The sequence below is a fragment of the Camelus bactrianus genome, chromosome 19 (assembly GCF_048773025.1).
Source record: "Camelus bactrianus isolate YW-2024 breed Bactrian camel chromosome 19, ASM4877302v1, whole genome shotgun sequence".
NCBI lineage: Eukaryota > Metazoa > Chordata > Mammalia > Artiodactyla > Camelidae > Camelus > Camelus bactrianus.
Genome location: NC_133557.1, coordinates 21,663,312 through 21,689,669, shown reverse-complemented (window position 1 = coordinate 21,689,669; position 26,358 = coordinate 21,663,312). Strand labels below are relative to the sequence as shown.

Here is a 26,358-nt window from a genome sequence, read left to right as displayed (position 1 = left end):
GTTGTCTGCTTCTCAGTGGCAGAACCAGACTCAAACTATATTATTCTGGGGGGTTCTAAGATTAAATGCTGGGGCCAAGAGCCTTTGACTATCCCACCAGTAATTTAGTTTATTCGTCAGGCAAACAAGCAAGGTATGATTAAATATGCTAATTAGGGAGTGTTTCTTGGTGTCTCCTGAGAATCCCAGTAACTTCAGGAAATTTTCATACAACTGTGGATTTGAATTGATTCACTGAGAACTGTTGGAAGCATTATGTAAAAGCAGAGATCGATCAAGCTAATTGGGGGGAAAAAACTGTCCTTGGGAAACATTTATAAGACATCTATACCTAAAGGCACTACCCAAAATTCAAGTTCCAAATTTATGCTCTTACTCAAGACAATTTAGTATATTGTCATCACCAGTTAGGCTTAATCCTACAAGATCAGAACCAGTACCACAGAGGAAAGAAATGAAACAAAATAGAACCTGTGTGTGTTGGGGGTGGGGTGGGGACACGGGGAAAAGTCCATGAACATGGAATCATTACGGAAGTTTCCTCACCAACTGGATGACTCTTCCAGTATCTCCTACCTTTATGTTTTAATTCAACCCTGGTATAGAGGATAAGAGCTGAAAAGAGACATGGTGTAGGGGAAAGAAAGGCAAAGTTCCAAATAAAAATTAACTTGCAATATCCTTTTGTTTTGTTGTTGATAACCTGTTATGTTTAATACAATAAAATATAAAACACCTAATGCAACCCATTTTTGTTAATTTCACTTCCTTTCAGTCCAAACACTTGCAAGCCCCGACCAAATCCAGGAAATAGAGATAACTGATGCCACACATTGCTAAAACTCTCAGACAAGCAGAAGAGGAAAATATACAATTTTAACAACATAATTTGGTAAGTGTTAAAATGAAAGCACAGCTGATAAAAAAAACTGCAGGTTGATAGGTTTCCTAAAACAGAGAAACAGCATATTAATTGGTGTCTACAATAAACTCTCTTGATGCAGGCATACGCCAGAAAACAGCATAAATCTCAGATCCTGGTCATTCTTTTCTGTACTTTTAGTTAATAATGCCTGCAAATTTGGAAAGGGGCTAGCAGAGAGCAATATAGTAAAACATCCTATTTTTAATATATAAATTGAGCTGAAAAGCACCCAAATGTAAATTAACAGCTATTTTATCCACAAGGTTTCATTCTTTCTTCTCCATTTGTATGTCTTGCCTTTTCATTCTCAATCAACAGGCTGACCCAAAGCCCCTTTACATTTATGCTCCAGTTTAAGCCTGATGAAGCTAAATTCAAACACAAACTCCCCAGAGGTTCTAATACCAGAACTGGGCATAACAATTAGCCAAGGCAGGTGTTAGCTGCAACTGGAAGCTTGTTGCCAACGGACTTCTCAACCTCTGCATGAGCAAGAGAGTTGAAGTTCACAAATATACACTGTGCAGAGGGAGTTAAGTAAGCCAATCACATCTAAATCAAATTACCCTCTCCTGACAGCATACTAACTAGCTGGGTAATTCTTTCGTTATTTCAAAGGTTCACTGACTCCTGCAATTTAATGCAATGAAGCTCTCTCATTCACAGTAAAAAACCTAAACCTGAGCTTCATAAACCTGATTTTGGCTTCATTCCTGAACAACATACTATCCAGCTGTACTTCTTCACCACCACGTCCAACACCCAAGTGGCCTATGCTAAAAGAGATTTTGACAAAAGATCATCATGGAAGTATTTCCTATTTATATCTAACCTGAGTCATTAATTTCTTTTTAGATCTCCCCTTTATCCCTCTTTTACCTAGAATACTCTTACTCATCCTTCAAGATCAAACTCAACCGTCACCTCTGGTGAAGCCATTCCCAACTCTCCCTTCTTTATCCTAATCCATTTTTCATATTTTTATTACATTTCACACACTACACTCTTGTCTTGTTCACTTTTCTGTCTCCACTTTTATACACTGTAAGCTCTAAACTATTGTAAGAATTTGGAAGACGGTACTTTATTACAAACTCCTTCCTCTCTTTTTTAACTACTACTTGCCCCTTGTTCCTTTTTCCAACCCCAGTTCTCCTTTTCCTTCCCATCCCATTAGCTGTACTTTGACCAACTCTACACAGTATTCCTAGAGATGGTCAGGGTGGAGGGACACCTAAATATCTTGTAGAACAGTTTGGCTTCTTTCTGACATGTCCTTTTTCATGTGGATATTCCCAATCCAAAAAATATGGTGGCTTCACAATGTCTATCAAAATAAAGCTCAAAGTGAATTCTTGAGCTGATTTACTAATGATACAATAAAAAGACAACAGAGCTTTGCTGGAATCACACTTGAGAACTGAATCCCAATTTCACTAAAAGGTAAACTTCTGTCACCTGTAAAAAGTTTATCGCCTGTAAAAACTGGAGATAATCACATCTCACACATTCTTATATTTACTGAGAGAATGAGAAGACAATACAAAGCAAGCAACGAGCGCAGGAACGGTGGAGCTGAGGTACACAATACCAAGAACAAAGATGTATGTTCAGCAACACCAATTTTGCTCTCATTTGAAAAACAAATAGTTACAAATATCCCATATGGCAACAAATTAAAAAGATTCAGTCAAATAAATTAGCCAGAACTATTCAGGCTATCCTCAATTCACAGACTGCTGATTGGGAATTCAAAACATTTTCCCACTGAAACAGTATGGTGAGTGGCAGTTAGTAGTTAACAAAGCCATGAAAATAGAGTAAAACTATTGTCATAGATATCTGTGCCCTCAAGATAAACAAGTTTAATCAGAGAACAAGTAAGCACCTTTTAGAAGATTCTGAAGAGGTTACCCAAGTACCTTCAGATAGTACTAGGTAAAGCATACAGTGCTGGGTTTTTTTAATCTTTTTATTTCTGCATTTGTGGTTTAATTTTTCTTCAACAGACATAAATATTTCCACATCAAAAGTATTACTTTCCTAAGGTTGTCCACCTAATGAAAATATAAGCAGTAAACAAAAGAAAGAGAGGAAGAAGAAAGTATTCAGCCCCCTGAGGTAAGAGTGATAAAACTGTGGATTAAGATAAGCAGTGGGGAATTAGAGTGGGTGCAGGAAAAGAAATAAAATCTGATATAAATTTAATTAACAACCAATAAAGATATAAAGGAGAGATAATCACAGCATGTGCTCCATTCTCTCCTCATCTATTCTATCTGCCTCAGAGAAGAAAGATACTAGAAGAAATGTTGAAACTTAAAAGAACTAATGCCATTAGCCACCTGGTAACCAAATGGCTGAGAGCAGCAAAGCTGGTACAGGAAGTTGGGACTAACCAAGCAATGAATTATACAAGGAATGGCAACCATGAGTCAACTGCAGATATTCCTAAAATGGAGCATCTGCACAAGTAACACGTGTGCTTGAAGTAACACGACACATCGCCCTACAGTACTCAAGTTAGCTCTGTCTACCGAAATCAATATAAAGAAGCTACAGAGTTTCCCCGCAACACTAACATCTCAAAAATTAACAATGTGGAAATATAAAGCTGCTGAAGCACTTTGAATTAATTTTTCAAAGAAAAGATACTGAAGGTGAAGAGAGAATAAGATATAACCCCACATCTATGGTCAATTAATCTTTGACAAGGGAGGCAAGAATATACAACGGAGAAAAGACAGTCTCTTCAGTAAGTGGTGCTGGGAAAGCTGCACAGCCGCATGTAAATCAGTGAAGTTAAAACACTCCCTCACATCGTACACAAAAATAAACTCAAAATGGCTTACAGACTTAAACATAAGACAAGACACAATAAACCTCCTAAAAGAAAACATAGACAAAATATTTTCTGACATAAATCTTAGCAATGTTCTCCTAGGGCAGTCTACCAAGGCAAAAGAAATAAAAGCAAATATAAATAAATGGAACCTAATCAAACTTTTGCACAAGAAGGGAAACCATAAACAAAATGAAACAAAACAAAACAAAACAAAACAAAACACAACCTACGGACTGGGAGAAAATATCTGCAAACGATGCAACTGACAAGGGCTTAATTCCCAGAATGTACAAACAGCTCATACAACTCAGTAACCAAAAGACCAAAAAAAAAAATTTTTTTTTAAATGGGCAGAAGACCTAAATAGACATTTTTCCAAAAACATACAGATGGCCAACATGAAAAGATGCTCAACATGGCTAATTATCATAGAAATGCAAATCAAAACTACAATGAGGTATCACCTCACACCAGTCAGAATGGCCATCACTGAAAAGTTCATAAACAATAAATGCTGAAGAGGGTGTGGAGAAAAGGAAACCCTCTTACACTGTTGGTGGGAATGTAGTTTGATGCACCATTACGGAAAACGGTATGGAGATTTCTCAAAAACCTAAAAACAGACTTACCGTATAATCCAGCAATCCCATTCTTGGGCTCCACAGCACTTATCTATAGAAAACTCTAATTCAAAAAGATGCACCCCAATATTCATAGCAGCACTATTTACAATAGCCAAGACATGGAAGCAACCTAAATGGCCACTGACAGATGACTGGATAAAGAAGATATGGTATGTATATACAACAGACAGCCATAAAGAAGGATGAAATAAGACCATTTGCAGCAACATGGATGGACCTAGAGACTAACAAACTAAGATAATCAGAGAAAGACAAATATCATATGATATCATTGACATGTGGAATCTTAAAAATGACACAAATGAACTTACTTACAAAACAGAAACAGACTCACAGACATAGAAAACAAACTTTACCAAAGGGGAAGGGGGAATTAATTTAAGAATTTGGGATTAGGAGACACAAACTACTATATGTAAAAAACAAATAAACAATAAGGTCCTACTGTATGTATAGCACAGGGAACTACATTCAATATCTTGTAATAACCTATAATAAAAAGTGAAAATATATATATATGTATAACTGAATCATTATGCTGTACAACAGAAACTAACACACTGTAAATCAACTTCATTTTAATTAAAAAAAAATGAGTAAGATATATCAAGGGAAAAATACATCTTAGCTAGATTTCCTTCTCTAAAAGCAAGCCAAGAGGTCGGAGCAGATGGTCTCTAACTCTAGCAACACGACATGGCGAATCTGACTCATCAGACTTCCTGAGTGGGTCATCATCTAGACTGCAGGTTAGTCTGTGCACAGTCTTGCTGTTTCCATTGTCTTTTTTCTTTTCCTGACCTCACAGCTTGTTACTCTTCAGTGATTATAAAATCCCCCTCCTACCCTAAGTAACTTTAAATTCAAAGAAATCCTTTTTTAAAAATGTTTTCATATCCCTAGAAGTTATATGTCTAACAACAGAAGTCATCTCTTCAAATAAACCTTCAAAAGTCATTATCAATTTTAGGATGACAATAATACAAATAATGAATGAGAGCATATATATCAAAGTCCAAAAAGAAAATTTAAGAATGCACTCCTAACATAATTTACCTGTTAAGACAGTGGTGCAGCACTGGTAGAATGTTCAAAACTGAACTTCAACTGCCTCCCCTGTCCCCTCCAAAATATACAGCTATCACACTATATGGATCTAAAAATCTGTGCGTCTAGGTTGTGATTATTTAAGGGAAGAAATTTGCAACAAGCAAGTACATAAACTACCGAGGAACAAGATGAAAAGATCATCAAACAATCTAAAATAAAACAGCATGATTTCTGTCCAATAGTCAGTTTCATGATCATGACTTTAAAGAGCTTCTCTGTGTGCACCACAAAACCTACCTGTACATACGGAGTAAATGAAGCTACAGGAACCTCATTATTGTTAGAGAACATTTGAGGCAAAAATTTAATTATGAACTCCTATAAAACCATTCATACAACTAAACTGGTTAAATCCAAAACCCACTTCAGCAAGTATCTTAAAGGTAGTGTCACTAAATAAAGGGATGTAACGTACAACATGACTGTAGTTAAAAATGCTGTATGGTATATAGGACAGGTTTTTTTTTTCCCCAATGTAAATCGTCAGAGTTCTCATCATAAGGAAGAATTTTTTTTAATTGTATCTATATGAGATGATGGATGTTAGCTGAATCTATTGCGATAATCATTTTAACAATATATGTAAACCAAACATTATGCTGTACTCCTTAAACTTACTCAGAGATGTATGTCAATTATTTTTCAATAAAACTAGGAGGAAAAAGGGTTTTTTTTCCCCCTAAAGTGGTCACTCTTCAACAGCCTGGGTATTGTCCACACAAAGGAGATTGCATTCCCTTTGCCTATGTGCTTAGGATGAACTGTTTATCAAAACAGACAAGGTTGGGGGGGTCTTGCCTTCAACAAGCTGATGACATAATGTCAGGGATCAACCAATTAGTATGTATAGAATCACACTGTATTTTGTGCTATGAAAGGTCTCCACTGAAAATTAATGGCTCATCTGTAATTTTAAAGCAGGAACAACTGAGTACCAGACACAGCACACCATGTCAGATAGCTGTTCAAGGTCCTAACCTCCTCCAGCCAATCTGGTTCACATTACTAAGAGAGACAGATTCAGGTTAACAACAACTATGTGTCTTTAGAACTGGCCAAACTTCACTAGTTAGCTCCGACCATCTTGGTGTTTAAGTGGGACAGAACAGAAACAGCTGTAGCAGGAACTAGATGTGCTACAAGGCAGCAAACAGATACAGCAAGGTAAAAAGTTTAAGCCAAACGCTTCTGGAATTCCAACCACACTCACTAGATCAGAAGTTCTCAATCTTTTTTAATGTTAGGGCTCCTTTATATCTTAAAAATTGGAAACCCTAAAAAGCTTTGGTTATGTGAGTTATACCTGTCAATATTTACTATATTAGAAATTAAAACTTAGAAACATTTAAAAATAAGTCTACTATGTGTTAACAATTTTATGAAAACTAACTTTTGAAACAAAACAATTCCATGAGAGGTGAGAGATGGCACTGTTTCATATTTTTACAAAACTTATGTCTGACTTAACAGAGAGACAGCTAGATCCTCTTATCTAGGACTCCATCTAACCTATTCCAATATGGTACACTGACCGACATATATGAAGAAAATCCAGCCTCAAAGATACCCATACTTGTAAAAAGGACCATTTCAACAGCCTTTCACAATTAATTATAAATAATTTTCCTTGGTATTATGCTAAAACTCAACAAGTGTCACTTTAAGTGTTTATCTGGAAATATTTTCAAACTTAACAAAAAGTTACAAAAAACATAACAAAAGAGTACAAGGCAAACCCTGCAAATACCCTTTACTCAGATTTGCTTATTTTATTAGTTTCCTGTGTCTACTGTAATAAACTACCGTGAACTGGGTGGCTTAATACAACAGACATTTATTCTCTTGAAGTTCTGGAGGCTCAATGTTCAAAATAGAGGTGCTGACAGGGCCATACTCATTCTGAAGGCTCTAGGGGAGAATCTGTTCCACATTCTCTTAGTTTCTGGTATTGCTAGTAATCCCTGGCATTCAGAGACAAGTCGTACTTTCTTAAAGGTTAGTTGCAAAGTGAAATCTGAAACCCTATCAATGAACTTTCATACTGTTACATTAAAATACACTAACCTAACTTACATTCTGAAAAAAATGTCATCCATGCATAATTTTTTACTCATGCATGATTTTGTAACATCAAACATTTGGATAATACTGGCTCACTGATTAAGCAGATTTTCAAATACTGATACATCATGCAATAACAAGAACTTCCCATTAATATCACCACCCATCTTACCCATACAGACTTAAAGTGCTGAGGAATTGTCACACTCACAGTGACAGATTCAAATTTAACATTATAATTTTTACTTAACTCAAAAATTACCACTATCAACACATACTCTCAGATGCTTTCCTTGAAGTGATAGGTTCACCCTGTTCAATTTCAAGAAACTGTCAAATACCCAAGTTTCAATAACCACAGTCTGTTAGTCATTCTTTCAAGTAAAAATGGCATTCCAAGAAAAAAGTGGCCTGTTCAGTACACAAGCCAATCACACAAGTGCTTTTCCCCAAGACAACCAGCATACTTTGGTAGGAAGAAGCGCTTTCTGCATATTACACTGTCACTAGATAGAATTTTAAAATTACAGTGCTCAAGGGTCAAGATTTAATGAAATGAGCAAATTTTGCTCCTTCATCAAAGACAATCCTAAGTGAGAAATGAGTGGGCTTCTGTGTTTTGTTTCGTTTGTTCCTTTAAGTATGAGTGCACGGCAGTGAAAAATGTAATGACTAATAGCACAGTCTGGTAGTACCACTGCCTTGATTCATGCTAAGATACCAGCAGTTTTATGTATCACTGCTTTTGCACTATCAGTGCAAACAACAGGATGAAAATGGAAATTATTATTAAAGCAATTTTAACTCTGTGGACTCCGTAAAAGGTTCTCAGGGACACCCAAGGGTTCATGAAACACTCTTTGAGAACCACTGTGCTAGATTAAGGTTGGGATTGAGGGTTTAAAATTGGTATGGCTTCTCCAAGATCCTCTACATGTTCACTTAATATTTCATTATCTACTACATGCAGGCCTACATAAAAGCCACGTTGTGAGACCAAAAGAACAAAGGACTTCTTAATAAATGAGTAAGCAGTGGATTATTGCTTTCAACCAACCACACTCTCCCCCTTGCTATAAATGAGAAATAAAATATGCATTTTTTTAATTTTGAAAGACACAGTCATGCTCAAACATAACAAATATGTCTATGGACAAAGACTCAAAGCAAACATACAGCAATGAATTGATGACTCTATGAACCTACTAAACTCCAGGACCAGCAAAGGCAGTCAGGTAATCAAATTATGCATGAGATAACAGAATTAAAAGCAAGGCTCACACATAGAAACCAAACAAAAGATTCCTGAAAGAGAGGTTTTAAAAAAAAAAGCTTTATCAATAACTACCTAGTTAGCTGATTATATCAAACTGTTAACTGTAGTTGTAGAAGAAGGGGGAAAAAGGGTAATACAGATAGGTCCCAACTTACAGAGGTTCAGACTTATGATTCATTTTTCAACTTTACCATAGTACAAAAGCAGTAAGCATTCAGTCAAAACTTTGCTTTGAATTTTGAATTCTGATCTTGTCCCAGGTAGCGTATGACACACAGCACAATACTCTCTCACAATGCTGGGCAGTGGCAGCGAGCCACAGCTCACAGTCAGCCACGCCATCCCAAGGGTAAACAACCAATACATTTGCAACCATTCTGTACCCCAACAACCATCCTGTCCTTTACTTGCAGGACAGTATTCAGTGAGTTACATGATAAATTCAACATTTTATTATAAAATAGGCTTTGTGTTAGATGATTTTGCCCAACTGTAGGTTAATTTAAGTGTTGTGAGCATGTTTAAGGTAGACTAGGCCAGGCTATGACATTCAGTAAGTGCATTAAATGCATTTCCAATTTACAGTGGGCTCACTGGTACATAACTCTCATCGTTATACAAAGGAATATCAGTACACATAAAGCCTGGGTCATGCAGAGCTCTGATACTGCAATAATACTTCAGAACAGAATCCTCAACATAGACTGAAGGTATGGTGGAAATGGTTCGTGAAGGCAACAAAAACAGATTAAGGAGTGCCAGTGGCAGGGAGATGGGGACAAATGAAGGGCACCAAAAATAAATTTCCCACTCAAGATGCAAAAACTGTAAACTAACATTTCCAAGTGGATTTAAAAACTGAACTAAGAAAGATGGCCGAGAAATCCATCAATACCAAAAGATGAATACCACCCAATAAAATATCTTGAAATAAGTTTTTTAAATGTTTATAATCCTTAATGAGATACTCAACAGTGTCAAAAAATACACAAAAAGAAACAATGTTATAGAAAGAATAAATTATAAACTTTCATAAATTATGAAGTATAAAAACATATGGTACTGTCCATTATCTGAGCACCAAATATCTGAACTCTGAATAGATCTGGTAGCATGGGATACTTCAACCCGTATCTGAAACAAAACTCAACAGGATTAATTCCTAGACTGGACACAACACACACACACCTGGAAAATAACTGATGACTCCAACTAGAATGCAGCACAGTGAAGTAAAAAGGGGGAAACACAGACTTCAGAGCTGATCTAAGATCCAGCATGGTATTTACCAAATATGAATCTCTGAAGCTCAATCTACTCTTCTCTAAAATGGACATACCATCACCTTTACAAGGTGCTAAAAGAATTAAAAAACACACACCAAAAAAAAAAAAAAAAAAAAAAAAAAAAGCTCAGTGGTGGGCAAACGGTAGACTTAAAAATGACTCCCTCAAGAAACTTACCATTTACAGACAGAATCAAAGTTACTTAAAAAACAGAATTTTGCCTCTAATTGTAAAGTAATTATGTCTACAACCCAAGTAATTTCAGGAAACAAAGTATTTGTGTGTTTTCCAACTCCAATATCAGCTCATTACACTTGAGCAACTCTAAACCTTGGTACCTAAGAGATGTCTTTCAGGAAGTGCCAAATTCTCAAAGATACTGAGCTCTACAAATGCAATTTTGGCAGTACTCTTAAACTGTTCTTTCGTAAACATTTCAAGTATTTTCCTTAAACTTCTCTGATATTGTACATTTCTCAGTTAAAGGATTTGTAGGAACTATCTTTTATTAGAAAGGACACTTGGATCACAAGTGATTAAGGACAATTTCTTCTTTGAAAAAAATCACATTAAAATTCATAATTAGTTGCTCTGCAATTTTTTAAAATATAAGGACACTGGCAATTTAACCAGCCTAAATTTAAAATTCCCTTTACCATTCATCATTCTTAATAAAATGGCTTCATTTTCAACTGCCAAAAGGAAAATGGGAAAGAATGGAACTCAGGCCTCATATTTCAAATGGAATTGGGAGTTACTTAAGTAATGAAACATCCATAGTTTACATGGTACCTTCACACCGCAAAATAGGCTTATCAAAAGCCCACGTAAAAACTTTCATGTACACAAAAATTAAATTTCAACTTACTTTCCAGAGCCTAGGAATCAAAGGCTTTATACTAGTGAATCATGTCTGGAAATGAAAAGACAGTAAGATTACAGCTGTGCATAGCCAATTTATCTTCTGAAGTCAAAGCTCATGTCTCCTGTTACCTTGCGGCAGCAAGTCAATGTGATCTGCATATCAATATATAGAAGGGTTGCAGTACCTTAAACCTATACCAACCATAAAAGGTGTTTATTTTAATTAACAAGTTTGCCAACATATTATGAACTTAGTGGTTTTATTCTAGAATTCTTTTAAAATTATTATCAATCTCATTTAGAAGAAAATTTTAAAAGGCTAAGAACCAAGACTAAAAATTATTCAATTCCAATTCTATTCACAGTCACCTTCCAGTAAAATAACATAACTTGCTCTATAAAAATCTTTCAAACAGAAGAGCAATATACTAGCAGCTGATTTAGAAAAATAATTTCTATAATTCAGTTTTCCACATTAGGGCCAAATTTCATAGTAGGGGAATGAAAGAAATGCCAAATCACACATTATGTAACAAAAATGCTACCTGGAATACATTAGGTACATTTATACTTATAATGATTTTTAAACTGTAAAAGATAAAATTCTATGGAAGTGAATTAAATAACCTACACTTCTGATCTTTAGATGCTTGTGTACTTACATAGTATAAGCTTAATATAAGAATCTCATTAAAGTTTGATACATGATGGAAAATACATTTAAATCGTAGGAACATATGTTGAGCATGTGTGCACATGCAAAGCTTTCAAAGTTACCTTAAAATGTGAAAATGAGTAAGGCTCCTGTTATCCTTGATAAATGTCAGCTGTCATGCACTCGTGTCCAATACATACTTTTTTTCACAAAGCAGACTCCCAGAAAAGGCAATTTTGAATCCACCAGCTGCATGCAATAGTTACACTTACAAAACTCTATTCAAGGTCAGAAGTTTAGAGGTTTTCAATATCAATGTCAAAATAATGCAGGCTTTATATGTTAAATATTACACAGATTCCAAAACATAATCTTATTAAAACAGTTTTTGAAAACAAAGACAGAATCATAAGAAAGTAATTACTCTAAGGTTTTGGCACAAGAGAGATAGGGTCATTTATAACAGTGATATAAACTGGATTATTTGTATAGCAGTTCACTTTTTTAGATCGTTGAGCTGATATTAAGGCCAATTATATTTCTTAACTAAGTTACAATAATTAAGTACTACAAGAGCTGTATTCCATCAACTAACCTGATTTTTTATGTCTGTATTTTCCAAGTCCAATAAAACTGTCCTTCTTATGAACTCTATGAAAATTACTACAACCGTATTTTTACCAAGAGCAGAAAATGATTAGATTAGTAAGTTTAGTTTCCTGTTCATGCCAAAGGCAAATATTACAACCTTAACAGTTTTCTCTACATATTCTGAAAGCTTCTTCCTATAGCAAACCAGCTTAACCATCAGTTTTCTACTTTAACAGAACACAACTAACAACAGAATTTTCTTTTTAAAAGCAGAAGTATGCGACCTATGCTAAAAAAATTTTTACCGTCGTTTAATAGTAAACTGCTGTTTCAACATTATATTCAAAATATTTAAGCTTTTAAAATTATAAATGCCTTCATATTCTCATATATATCACACAACCAGTGACCTCCACATTTTAATATAGTATCACTAGTTATCAGCCTTCCTTGCATAGAAGGAGGCTCTTAGAATTTTAAAATCAAAAAAGAAAATAAAAAAGGAGTGAAGGAATAACTGTGGTCAGATTATCTCAAGTAAAATAACTCAGGCTTTTCCACTTAGAACCATAGCACTTCATTAGCACAAAATAGGAGATCCATCAAAATTACAGGTTTCTCAGTAATTTTTTTAGTTGTTCTTATAACCTTGAGTGCAAAAATTGATTGCTGGGTATACTGCTACAAAATATCCATAAGTAACTCACAAACATTTAATGGTCAAAAAAAAAAGTACAGATAGGTCTGGGTATGATTTTGAATTAATTGTTTTAAAAGAATAAAGTCTTTTTGATAAAAACTTTCTTGACACATGAAAAAGGTATGGTGCTGGAATTAACATTAACACTATAACTACAGGTTGACTACTAAAACAAAGGCTGAATAAGGTTTTAGAAAAATTGAGCTGAGTTTAACACGCTATTTTTGAAAGTCAGGAATGTTGGAGATAGCACACTTTCTGAGGTCAGTGCCATGAAAAAAGTAGCCACATTTTCCAGTAAAATTCTGTTATGGCTTCACAGAGCTCTTAATATTCCTCAATACATCAGCTATATTCTTTAACAGCTTTATCAAGATATAATTCTCATATCATACAGTTAAAGCATACAATTCAATGGTTCTTCCTATATTGAGTTGTACAACTGACACCACAATTTTAGAACATTTTCATTATCATAAAAAGAAACCCAATACCCCTTAGCTGTCAATCACCTAATCTTCTCATTCCCTTCAACCTCACACAACCTCTCTCCCACCCACACCATAGGCCACCACTAATTTACTTTCGGTCTCCATGGATTTACCTGTTCTTGACAGTTCATGCAAGTGGAAATACACAGAATCTAGTTCTTTGTGACTGGCTTCTTCCACTTAGCCTAACCCTTTCAAATTCATCCATGGTGTAATATGTATCAGTACTTCTTTTTATTTCTGAACAGTATTTCATTATATAGATATCATATTTTATTTATCCATCAGTTAATGGACATCTAGGTTGTTTCCGGTTTTGGGCTAATACGAATACTGGTACTATGAATATTCAGAACAAGTTTTTATGTGGCCACCTATATTCTTAAATGAGAAATCACGAGCACTAATGAAAACAGATTTTGATGATATGTGCAAAGAAGCCTCCAAAGATTGCTAGTAAACAGGAAAGAGGCCAGGTTCTTTTTTAAAAAATTTTAATTGGAACCAATTGTGCAATTTTAACTATGATTAATATGCTAAGGGCTCAAATGGAACAAGAAAACAACATGCAAGAACAGATGGGTAATGTAAGCAGAGAGATGAAAAATGTAAGAAAGAAGCAAACGGCAATATTAGAAATGAAAATCACTAACAGAAATGAAGAATGCCCTTGATGGACAGAGCTGAGGGGAAAAGAAAAATAAGTGAGTTGAATAAAAAACAGAATACCCAAGAATGGCAGAACAAATACAAAATAATATACACTTAACGGGATCACCATTTATATAAAATACAAGAAAAAGCAAATTATAGTGACTTAAAGCAGACCAGTGGCTGAAGCTACCAGCAGAGGGGACAGATCACAGGGGCACAAATGAACTTGAGGAGGTGGTAGAACTGTTTTCTCTAATAACTGTGATAATGGTTACATTTGTCAAAACTCAAACTGTACACTTAAGGACGGTGAATTTTATTATATGTAAATTATACTTTAATAAAGTTGTTATAAATTAAGTACTTAAAGTTATGTAAGGAGAATCACAGTACATATTGCTAAATCCTGTGATTAAACAGTAAGTGACTGGTATGAGATAAATTAGCTAATAAAATACAGGGCTGATTCAATAAGATTTACTTTTTCTAAAGAAGCTCCACATGAAAAGTAAATTTATTACATCAGCAGTTAAAAATCAAGTTTATGTTTAAAAACTTTAGAACAGTAACAATTCTCCATGCAACAAGAGACATATATGAAAATGTTCACTGAAATACCATTCATTCATCAAAAACCACAGGAAACTCTTATGTTCAATCCCAAATTTTAAAAAAATATTCTAATCAAATCATACAAAATGCAAAATAGTAGTAGAAATAAATTATATAAAACATGCTTGACTATTACAATCAATCAAAAGTTTAAAAAAAAAAAGCAGGTACATTACACACTATCTTTCTAAAGCTTAAAAACTTCTTTCTAAAGCTAAAAAACAAGAAAAACTTAACACTGTTCAGGAATACACACATGTGGCTTTTAAAAAGCAAGTGAACTATTTTACTGCGATTAAAGATGGAGATCTTCATGGAGAAACACAGAGGGAGCAGATACACCTAACAACTTTCCCATTCTTTCCAGTTCTTAAGTGTAAGTAGTAGGATCAAACTAAGTAAGAGAACAAAGTACACTTCATAACTCACATACAGTATATACTCCTGCTTGCATAAAATATTGCATAATTTTTAATGTTCAGTTAAAAATCTCTATGGACAAATAATCTAACATTTCAACCAGACACTGTGTTGAGTGTATTCCATTTATTTATCTCACTTAATACCCATTACAGTCCTCTGATATGCAGAACAGATGAAAGTGCAGCTCAACTTTATCCCTCTCTTAATAACATATGGGGAGGTAAAATAAGTCACCCACGGTCATATATCTAGTAAGAGAAGGAACTAGAAATTAAATCCAAGTCTTTCTGATGTCAGAGCTTAAGCTCTTAACCATTTCCACTCCAGAAAAAGAAAAAAAAATTAAAAATTAATTTTAAAAAAAAACCTTTAAAGCTTATAAAATCAAATATTCTATTCCTTTTTTCATGGAATCTCTTGAGTGTAACTGTACATTTACAGCTGTTCTAACAACTGCTTTCATTAGAAATGGCCCAGCTGAAGTTCCCAGTAAGAAGTTACTGTTTTCCAGCCACATTCACTAGAATTTCCTACCAGTCTTTACAAAAATAAAACAGTTAAGAATTATGGCCCTTACTTAATAGGCTGGTTATCACCAAGTACTATAGATTCTCAACCCACTCCCGTAACACCTTTTAAAAAAACTAGTTTTAAGTATCTTCACCTTACCAATATTTTCATCTCCTAATCTAACCATCATGCATTTATAGTGAGTAGGGGGAAAGCAGTTAGTAGGGTAACTAAAAGGCTCTGTTCTGAAGAACCAAATCTATTAATCATAGAAACTTAAAGCTGAAAAGAACCTGAGATCGTGTATAAAAGCAGCAAATTGATGAGGAAACTGATGCCAAGACTACTACTACTCTTAGCTTCTATGCTAGAAAACTCTGAACTTAAAAGTATATCAAAAAACTGCCCATTTGAAGAATGGAAGGAAAAAAAGACTTAAGAAAAATGTACAGAGCCTTAAGAACACATGAAAAATAGCAAATAGTCTAGCAAACATGTAACTGGAGTCCCACACTGAGACTGAAGCAAAAACAAAACTTGAAATAAGTAATGGCCAAAACTTCCCCAGACTTAATGAAAACACCAGTTTACACACTGAAGACGATCAGAGAATCCCAAGAAAAGTAAATACAAAGGAAATGAGACCTAAGTATGTCATAGTCAAACTGTTTATATCAAACCAAACAAAGAGAAAATCTTAAAAGTAGCCATAGGGAAAAAAGACCATCCAGAGGAACAAGGTTAAGTTACCTTTTCAGAAATAATCACAATACAATGGAACAACATCTTCAAAGTGCTGAAATAAAAAATTATCGACCCACAATTTTATATACAGTGAATCCTTCAAAAATTAATGTGAGATAAAAATCACATAAATAAAAGTTGTGGCAATCTCAAAGATTTCAAGAAGTAAAAGGCTATCTATCCGTCAGCCCAAGGGGAAAGGACAGCAGATGAAAACTCCTATCTACAAGGATGAATGAAAGGCTTATCAGAAATGTCTTACTGCCAAATAGGTGGCTCTCCTTCCCTCCGGCCTTGAAGTCTAAGATTCTCATGGAAAAGACTATACTAAGTACCTTTAAATCTTGCTATTTTATGAAGTAAACTCTGGATGACAGACTACTGAGTTAAGGTAACAAACAATTTTACAACGGCACTAGAGGACTAAGTCAAAATTTCTAGGTCTCTTTATACATGTAAGCAGATGACGTCTTTAAAGAAGACTGCAGAAAAAGATTAATAAGCAAAACAGATTTACTGAATGAGCTAATAAACAAATGTAACTGTAGTTATCTGTTTTCGATTATTATTGTTTAATATTATGTTTTCCAGTAGGTTAGAGGAAGACTTGTCTCTTTTTCTTCTATCTCTAGCCCTCAATTTAATAAATTACTAAAAACAAAGATATTCCAGGCTCTTGGAATGGAAGAATTAATATTGTTAAAATGGCCACTCTACCCAAAGCAATATACAGATTTAATGTGATCCCTATCAAATTACCCAGGACATTTCTCACAGAACTAGAACAAAGAATCCTAAAATTTATATGGAATCACAAGAGACCCAGAATTGCCAAAGCAATACTAAAGGAAAAGAACAAAGCTGGAGAAATAACCCTCCCAGACTTCAGACAATACTACAGAGCTACAGTAATCAAAACAGTGTGGTCTTGGCCAAAAACAGACATCTGGATCAATGGAACAGAATAGAGAGCCCAGAAATAAACCCAATGACTTACAGTCAATTAATCTTTGACAAAGGAGGCAAGAATATACAATGGAGAAAAGACAGTCTCTTCAGCAACAGTGCTGGGAAAACTGGACAGCAGCATGTAAATCAATAAAGTTAGAACACTCCTCACACTATACACAGAAATAAACTCGAAATGGCTTAAAGACTTAAACGTAAGACAAGACACAATAAACCTCCTAGAAGAAAACATAGGCAAAACATTTTCTGACATAAATCTTAGCAATGTTCTCCTAGGGCAGTCTACCCAGGCAACAGAAATAAAAGCAAAAATAAATAAATGGGACCTAATTTAACTTACAAGCTTTTGCAAAGCAAAGGAAATCATAAGTAAAACAAAGACAACCTACGGAATGGGAGAAAATACTTGAAAGTGATGCGACTGACAAGGGCTCAATTTCAAGAATATATAAATAGCTCATATAACTTAGTAATAAAAAACCCAATCCAAACATGGGCAGAAAACCTAAACAAGCAATTCTCCAAGAAAGACACACAAATGGTCAATTGACCCATGAAAAACTGCTCAATATTGCTGATTATCAATGAAAGGCAAATCAAAAGTACAGGAGGTATCACCTCACACCAGTCAGAATGTCCATCATTATAATGTCTATAAATGATAAATGCTGGAGAGGATGTGGAGAAAAAGGGCACCCTCCTGCACTGTTGGTGGGAATGTAGTTTGGTGCAGCTGTTATGGAAAACAGCATGGAGATTCCTCAAAAATCTTAAAATTTACCTACCATATGATCTAGCAATCCCACTCTTGGGCATATATCTGGAGGGAACTCTAATTCAAAAAGATATATGCACCCCAATGTTCATAGCAGCACTAGTGCAGTTTGTAAGAGTGACTGACAAGACTGTAGGGACTAATAAGCTGATCCTAAATTTATGTCAAAATGCAAAGATTGACGTTACGCAGAGCAATCACGACTAAGAAGAAAAAGTCGGAAGACTCATACTACCTATATCCAAACCTCACTATAAAGTTGCAGTATAATCAGGACAATATATGTAGGCGTAAGGACTGATACACAAATCAATGGAACACAATAAAGACCAGAAAGAGATTTGGTAGGTTAAGTTACTTAAAGCAATGCAATGGGGAAAGGAGTGTCTTCTCAATAAACAGCAGTGGAACGTAATGTCCTTATTTTAAAAACTGAGCCGCAATCCTTTCTTCACACCATATGCTAATATTAAATAAAAATGGATCACAGACCTAAATACAAAGCTAGAACTAAAGAACAAGAAAGCAGAGGAGAAAATCTTCATAACCTTACAGTAGGCAAAGATGTCTTAGCCCATAAAGAAAAACTAACCATTAGAGGAAAAAACTGATTAACTGCATTCAAAATTCAAAATGCTTGTTCTGGAAAAAAAAAAATTAGGAAGATAAAAAGGGAAGACCAAGACCAGAAGAAAATACTCTCAAAATGTATCTGAAAAGGATCTGTATCCAAAACATAATTTTAGACTCATAAAGTAAGAAAACAAACCACCCAATTTAAAATCTGGTCAAAATTTGAACAGATACTTCATGAGAGATACCATGTGGAACTTAAACTCTCATAATATTGCAGGTAGAACATAAAATGGTATAGCCACTTTAGAAAAGTCTCAGGTTTTTATAAATATAAGCATACACTTAACATAAGACCTTTGCAATTGCACTCCTGTGTATTTACTCAAGCGGGGGGAAAAAAATCCAAAGACTTGTACTTGAATGCCCACAGAAGTGTTATTCATGATAGCCAGAAACAGGAACCAGTGAAATACTACTCAACAATAAAGAGAAACTACTGATATACTCAATGACCTGGATGCTGAGTGAAATAACCTTTGCAGCTTGACTGTGGGGAAACAGGCTCTCTCACGTACAGCTGGTGGGAATTCATGTGGTACGATCCTTACCGAGTGTAATTTGACGATATCTAACAAAAACTACATATACATTTACCTTTCAACCTAGCAATCACACTTCCAAGGATTTATCCTGAACGTACACCCCAACAATATATGAAAATACATATTCACGAGGTTATTCATTGCAGCATTAATTTTAATTGCAAAAATATTGGAAGCAACATAGATAACTACTCATACGTAGGAAACTGAATAAACTGTGGTAAATGCACATAATGGAAACTACATCTGTGTAAAAAATAAATGAGATAGGCTGGGAGAAGAGGGAATGAGGAACTGTTCAAAGGGTACAGAGTTTCAGGCTAGAAAGATGAAAATGTTCTGGAGATGGATGGTGGTGACAGCTGCACAACAATGTGAATGTACTTAATGCCACTGAACTGCACACTTAAAAATGGTTAGAAAGTAGATGTTATGTAAATTTTACCACAATTTTAAAAAATGAACAGGAAAGATCCCTTTGGCATAGTATGGCATCATTTCCAGGAGATACTAGCAAGTGAAAAGAGCTAAACACAAAAAGAATGTATACAGTATGCTACCTTTTTATAAACAAAAGGAAAAAAATAAAACGTACATGTATCTGCTGGTCATTACACAAAGAAACACAGGGAAATACTGAAGGTGGTTACCTCTGAGAAATGGGGAAATGGAGTAGAAGGGATACAGAAGGGAATGTGTATCTTTTGTGCTATTTTGACTTTTGAAAACATGTTTGTATTCTACATAATCAAAAATAAAACTAATCAGAATGGGAAGGAGCATTTTAAAAAAAACTTTGAAACTCAAGCATATAAATAAATAAACCTAATTTCATTTCAAACAAATACCGTAACTACATTATGCAGAAAGTAAGGGTGAGAAATAAAAATGGGGAGGGAAGAGCAGCGTAGATAGGAGGAGGGAGGGCTAACTCAAGTAATCTGAGAACACAGCATTTATTTACTCGCAGTCTTTGGCAGGATGATTGTGGGGAAGTGGGGAACTATATGCTAATTCTCCACTCACTTTAAGTAAGTTTGTTTACTGCAGTGAAATGGGCAAAGCTATTCTGAAATTATTTTAGATGTATTACAGGATACAGCAAATGAGTAAAGGCACTGACATGTTGGGAACCAGGGTTCTCATGGCATAAAAAGGGACACAAAAATAAGAAATGAGAGGTGCAAAGAAAGAACCCTGTAGACATGGAGTGAAACTGGACATACTGACATAAACTCATGATTTCTAAACTATGTACATGCATGCTGCTAAGAACATGTATATATGTACAAGTGTGTTTATGTAGGCATAGGTGTATAAATGTGCATATATTTCCCAGCTCTGTCCACTGAAGGGGTCGAGAAGAGAAGACAACCCAGGAGCAGTGAGGACACTCAGAGACCTTAGTCTCTAATACTACTCCCCACAAGGACACAGGAGAATGATTCAGAGCTCTACTGTCCAAACCTAGGACAATGAGCATCAAAACAACTGAGTACTGAATTGCAAACAATTCAAAAATCAGAAATATCATGAGCCTACACCAATAGACAGGACTCTTGAATAACGCAGGGAGCTGACTGGTTAAGTGTGAAGGGAATGCAGGAATGAGAAAATGTCCATTTTGGAACCATTACGGTAAAAAAATCACATCAGAAAAGAATCATCATAGAATAGATAAGTTTATACTGTATAGCACAGAGAAATATATTCAATATCTTGTAGTAACTCACAGTGAAAAAGAATAAGAAAATTAATATACGTATATTCATCGTATATTCATGTATGACTGAAGAATTGTGCTGTACACCAGACACTGACACAACATAGTAAACTGACTATAATTCAATAAAAAAAGAAAAAAAGAAAAGAATAGTCAATGAATACTAAATCTAGGGCAAACTGTGATGAAAGTCATGGTATTATCAATGTCTCCCCACAAATCGCTTACTTGCTTGCAAAAGAAGGCCAAAAAAACTATACAGTGGAGAAATCTGGCAACATTTTGGCCAAGGTATCAAAATTAACATGACAATGAAGGACAGAAGACGTCACGTGCCTCCAAAAGTCATACATCTTTCTCAGGGTATCCCGTCACCTGTGTGGCATTCTAGCCAAGAACCCATAACCTCATTCTAATTGCAAGAAAATTTTAGACAAACGTAAAATGGAGAACACTGTAAGGGAGGGGAAGGGTTGTATTCTTCAAAAAATGTCAATGTCATAAGAAACAAAGAAAAGCTGTGGAAATACTCCAGGGAAAAGGAGGCTAAAGAAAAATAGTAACTACATGCAGTACCTGACTCCAGACTAGATTCTGTTACAGGAACCAAGGGAAATGCTGTAAGAGACTGTATTAGGTCAACTGACCAAACTGAAAGATGGGCAACAGATTTGTATTGAAGTCCATTTATGAAGTCGACAACTGTACAATGGTTATATGAGAACGACCCTATTCTTAGGAAATAAAGCAAAAGTATTTAACGGAAAAAGCACACCATACGTAACTTAAACATATGTAACCTCTAACAGTTCAGAAGAGACAGAGAGCATGCAAGTGCAAGAAGAGTAAGAGCACACATGAATACAGACAATAAAACCAGAGGAAGAATCTGGCTGAAGATTATCTAGATGTTCTTTATACTAGATTTTTATAACTTTTGTAAACTGGAAATTATCTCCAAATAAAGGGTTTTTTCTACTATGTATGAATACTACATATTTTAGAGATAGTGCTCTATTACGTTCAGGATATAATGGGTATATATCTTAAGTAACTGAATGAGTTTATAGAGAAATAACAAGAGCTGAGGCTGTAGACATAGATAAATTCCCAGATAAAGGACTGCTTCAAATTTAAGACAAAGGAGTTTGTACTTTTTTTCTGTAAGCCAGGGAAGAGTAGCACAAAGCTGAGAACAGAAGAGAGGCTTGATTAAAGGGATATATTTAAGAAAAATTTCTAGCAAACTTTCAAGTGGGTAGAAATAGTAATAAGAAGCTGTAAAGGGACATCTGGACAAACACAAGCATGAAATGATGGGGTCCTGGCCTAGGAAGTTAAGATTAGTAACAGAAAGTTGAACAAATACTGAAGACATGAAAATAGAAAACCAGATAAGGGCTGTTTACCAAATGTATCAAGGAGAATAAGATTCAAAGACAACTCAGATTTCGAACCTAGCTAACCAAGAAAATGATGGTGTTAGTCACAAAAAGCAATGTAACTAAGCAAAGCAAAACCACTTTCTCAGCCATTAGATAATTTGTTCTATTCTCATTTTTCCTATTCTGATGCAGTAATAAAAGTTAGGAGAGTAGTTAGACGAAATGTTATATGCCAGCAGCAAAAGCCATCTGGGGAAACTAATCTTTACAAGATGAAATAATCAAAATAGGTGAGGCTAATTCAGATTCTGACTAAATGCCATGCAAATATTCATATGAAGGAAAAAGTGGTTGGGTGGTAGCGTCTTATATTGAACTGTAACAAACAGTTCTGATCATTCCCAAAAAAGTTACGTTTGTAAATAGAATCTACATACATAATCACTCATTCCAAGACCCTTTATCCATTCAACTAATGTTATCATTAAAGAGGAAAACACGTTGTACAAAACAAGTTTAGGATTAAATCGTAAATCAAAGAAAAGGCTGAAGTCAGAAAATTACAAAGGATCCAGTCAAAGTAAAGCTGAATTACCTGGCTAACCAGTCAAATGACGTTCAAGTGGGAGTTTATTTTTATTGGTCTCTGACTCCACTGTTCAGCAAGTATTTTGATCCTGAGAACAAAAAAATAAAATAAAAAGGGTGTTGACTTTCATTGCTTTTTCTTAATATAAATATGATTATTAGTCACACACAAATTAACTTTTCCCATCTTTCCCTTCCCTGGACATATGAAATGAACAGTAACAACAAGAAGCTATCAAGTATGAGGCCTCTTCCTACAAATTTGAGCTGATGCCTTATTTTGCCATATATTACTACTTCTGCTTAGAAAAATCAGTCATTGACTACACAATATATTCTGTCACAGTGTGTAAACATGGATAATGCAAAGTGGGGATGAAGGAGACCAGCTCCAAATTCTGAAAAGTGATCAAACCAGATGGGTAATTTAAAACTATATGAATATCCTGTCAGAAGCTAATGCTTAAATACCCAAGTCCAAAAAAGACACATACCCACCAGATGGATGGATAAAGCAAGCAAGAAGAAAGGGGGAAAAAAGAGTCCTGGATATTTTCTTCCCCTCTAGGACAGGCTGCATCATTTGAGTCACCAACAAAAAATAATTTTAAATGGGACACAGGGAAATGAGAGGCAGTTCTTCAAAATAATCTGCAATAAAATACACGAACATATAGAACAGCAGGCTTTTGTACTTGGGGAAATGTGGAGCAGGCTCCAGTGCAACAGAAAAGTGAGCCAATAAAAACATTCACCCTCACCTTACGATTTTCCAAATGTAACAATAAAGCAACAGTCTCACTACTGCTAATTCTAGAGGTATCTATATCAAGACAACAACCATAACTATACCCTGAAGTTAATAGGAGTCACACTGGAATCAGCAGGTTAGGAAAAGGATGAAAGGAAAAATGATATATTCACAAGTTCCAAGTAACAAACACATCACAGTCAGGGTATGCAGTAGATAGGGGACAACCTACCACAATCTAGCTACATGATATGAAGGATCTGCTGCATTTCTGAAACCCAAATTAAAGGTGAGAAGACAGTGGGGAGGGGTTTGAGGATGGAGGGATAGAAAGCACATCATATGTGGCTGAAAAAGGGAAAAGCAGGTATCAGTCTATCAGTGTCATGCAACTCAAGTTATAAAAAGAGCTCATACATCTAGTAACATGTCTATCGATAATCACAGTATTGTCTCCAGCTTATAAAGATACATGCCAAAGGTAAGCTGGCTCTTAAACTACATTTTCCAATCCACAGTAGTATCGCTAGTGGTTAGCATAATGGTTATAAAGAGCAAACGCTTTGGAGTCCACCCGATCTAGAATCAACTGCTAGCTCTTTCACTTCCTCGTTAGGTATCCCTTAAGACATCTTTGAGCCTCATCTTAAAGAGTCTCATCTTAAAATGGGGATCGCATCTAGTAAGCCTCTTGAGAAGATTACGTGAAAATGCTTAAATTACTTATTAGTATCTAGTACATAAATGCTCAATAAATAAAAACAGTTACTAGCCAAACAAGACTGACACATGTTGCAAGAATTTCCAAGTACACTGAAATTAAAAAACACAATCATTAGTTTAAGTTTTTAAATCAATTCAATGCTTTATAACTTGAATTTTTCTTTCTAATTAGAGAACAGTAAAGAGGGAAAAGGTAGGCAGAACTACTGTGAAGAAAATCCAAGATTTTCTGGCCCTAATTTTAAATTAAGTTTCACTTCAGAAATGGTTCTCTTGTTGTTGCTCCTTTTCCGGGGGGGGGGGGGGTCTGGGGGTGGCATTAGTACCTAGAGAACAAGAGGGTGGGCAGGAAAGGAATTTAAGTCAGACTGTACCTAGTACCCTAATGACTGACCCAGGAAACAAGTACTGCTGCCTAATTTGGAAAATTAGCAAGAGAATCTCCATTAATACTCTAGTATTATTGTACTGCTGGTGGGAACTATCCAAAAGAATGCTGACCTAGACAATTTGTACCCCAAAACCCCCAGGATACGAAGGAAAACCATCTATAAAACTCTCTTCTCCCAAGAAGTGTGTAGCTGAATTAGACAGAAGCTCAAATAATCAAAATGACTGACTTTCAAGAACCTGCAAAGGTAGGTGGTCTAAAAAGTACCCTATGCCAGGATCCTATAAAGTGTGGAACTGTAGGGAAACTGCAGTGCCCCTGTGTAGAACCAAGATTCTGTAAAAGCAAGTCATAACAGATTTCCTGAGACTATTTTTGACCTTCATCTTTATCCCTTTTCATAATCTGGACTTTAGTCAATCACACATACAAAACCAGGTTATGCCAACATAAAAATCAAAAGACACATCCCCAGAATATTAGATATGGGGGGAAGGGGTTGGGGCAGAGGGGCAGGAACAACAAGACCTGCATCACTAGAAAGCTACTAGGGGCTTGGGGAAGATCAAACTGAGCTTTGTTAACAGCTAGTCTGAGATGTGCCTAGAGGCCAGAACAAAGAATCAAACTGGGGGAGGGGAGTTGACAAAGAGGAAAGTCCAAACTATACAACGCTGAAGCTTGGAGACACCAACTGGACAAAGAGAGGCCACTGAATGTTATAAACGTGTTTTTCTTTTGCTGTTGAACATGGAAGGGAGCAAGAACTCTACTATTAATCATATTACACTCATTGTTCTCCCCATGCAGCTGCCGGCGATGCTCCCAGGAACTCCCTCCTCAGTTCCCTAAAATCATGGAGCAATGGGGAATCACCATCTTTGGGAAAAGCCAGCTGTTGCCTGCTCATCTTCAAAGCACTACAGAATTAAGTTTGCGCACCAATTAAATGTTAGGTTACTCAAAGTTTACATAATATTGGTGCAAATCAAATTCAAGATTTTTTTGCAATTGAGATTATTTATCAAGTGATAAATACACCCTTTGTCAAAACTGTAATAACAGATTTTACTTGCAACATTCAAATGCAGCCAATCCGTAGCTATACTGAAAGGGGAGAAAAAGATATAAGTATAGTATCACATAAAAATTTCAACAAAGGTGCCACTGTTTTTAAAGCTGTGTAAACTTAACTCAGTAAAAAAATATTTTTTTCACAATTTACTATTTAGTCCATTATCACGTGTTCAAGGAAACAAGTAAAAATGTATTTGGTATCCAAGAGAACACTGGCAATACAATGATGACAAACTTTCTAAAATACCATAATCCTTCTGACAAGGGGGGCAAGAATTTAAAATTCCAGCATATATTTGTATAGTAATGTAAGGACAGAGTTTAAAAAAAAAAAAACCATGCATTACCATCTATCCTATGATATAAACAAGAATGGACCAAGATGATTTATATAACTTATTCTACAG

At 35.3% G+C, this 26,358-nt stretch overlaps 1 protein-coding gene across 5 annotated transcripts in view; it reads right to left on the bottom strand.

Annotated features, from left to right (window-relative positions):
* NCOA3 (nuclear receptor coactivator 3) overlaps nt 1–26,358 on the bottom strand; it is a 105,716-nt gene that overhangs the window by 28,638 nt on the left and 50,720 nt on the right. For 4 of the 5 annotated variants that reach the window (XM_074347389.1, XM_074347388.1, XM_074347392.1 and 1 more), the window contains one exon: nt 23,017–23,098. The exons of the other annotated variant lie outside the window; for it this stretch is intronic. The gene's annotated coding sequence lies outside the window, so the exon portion shown is untranslated. The remainder of the gene's footprint in view (nt 1–23,016; nt 23,099–26,358) is intronic. 5 annotated transcript variants of the gene reach the window in all.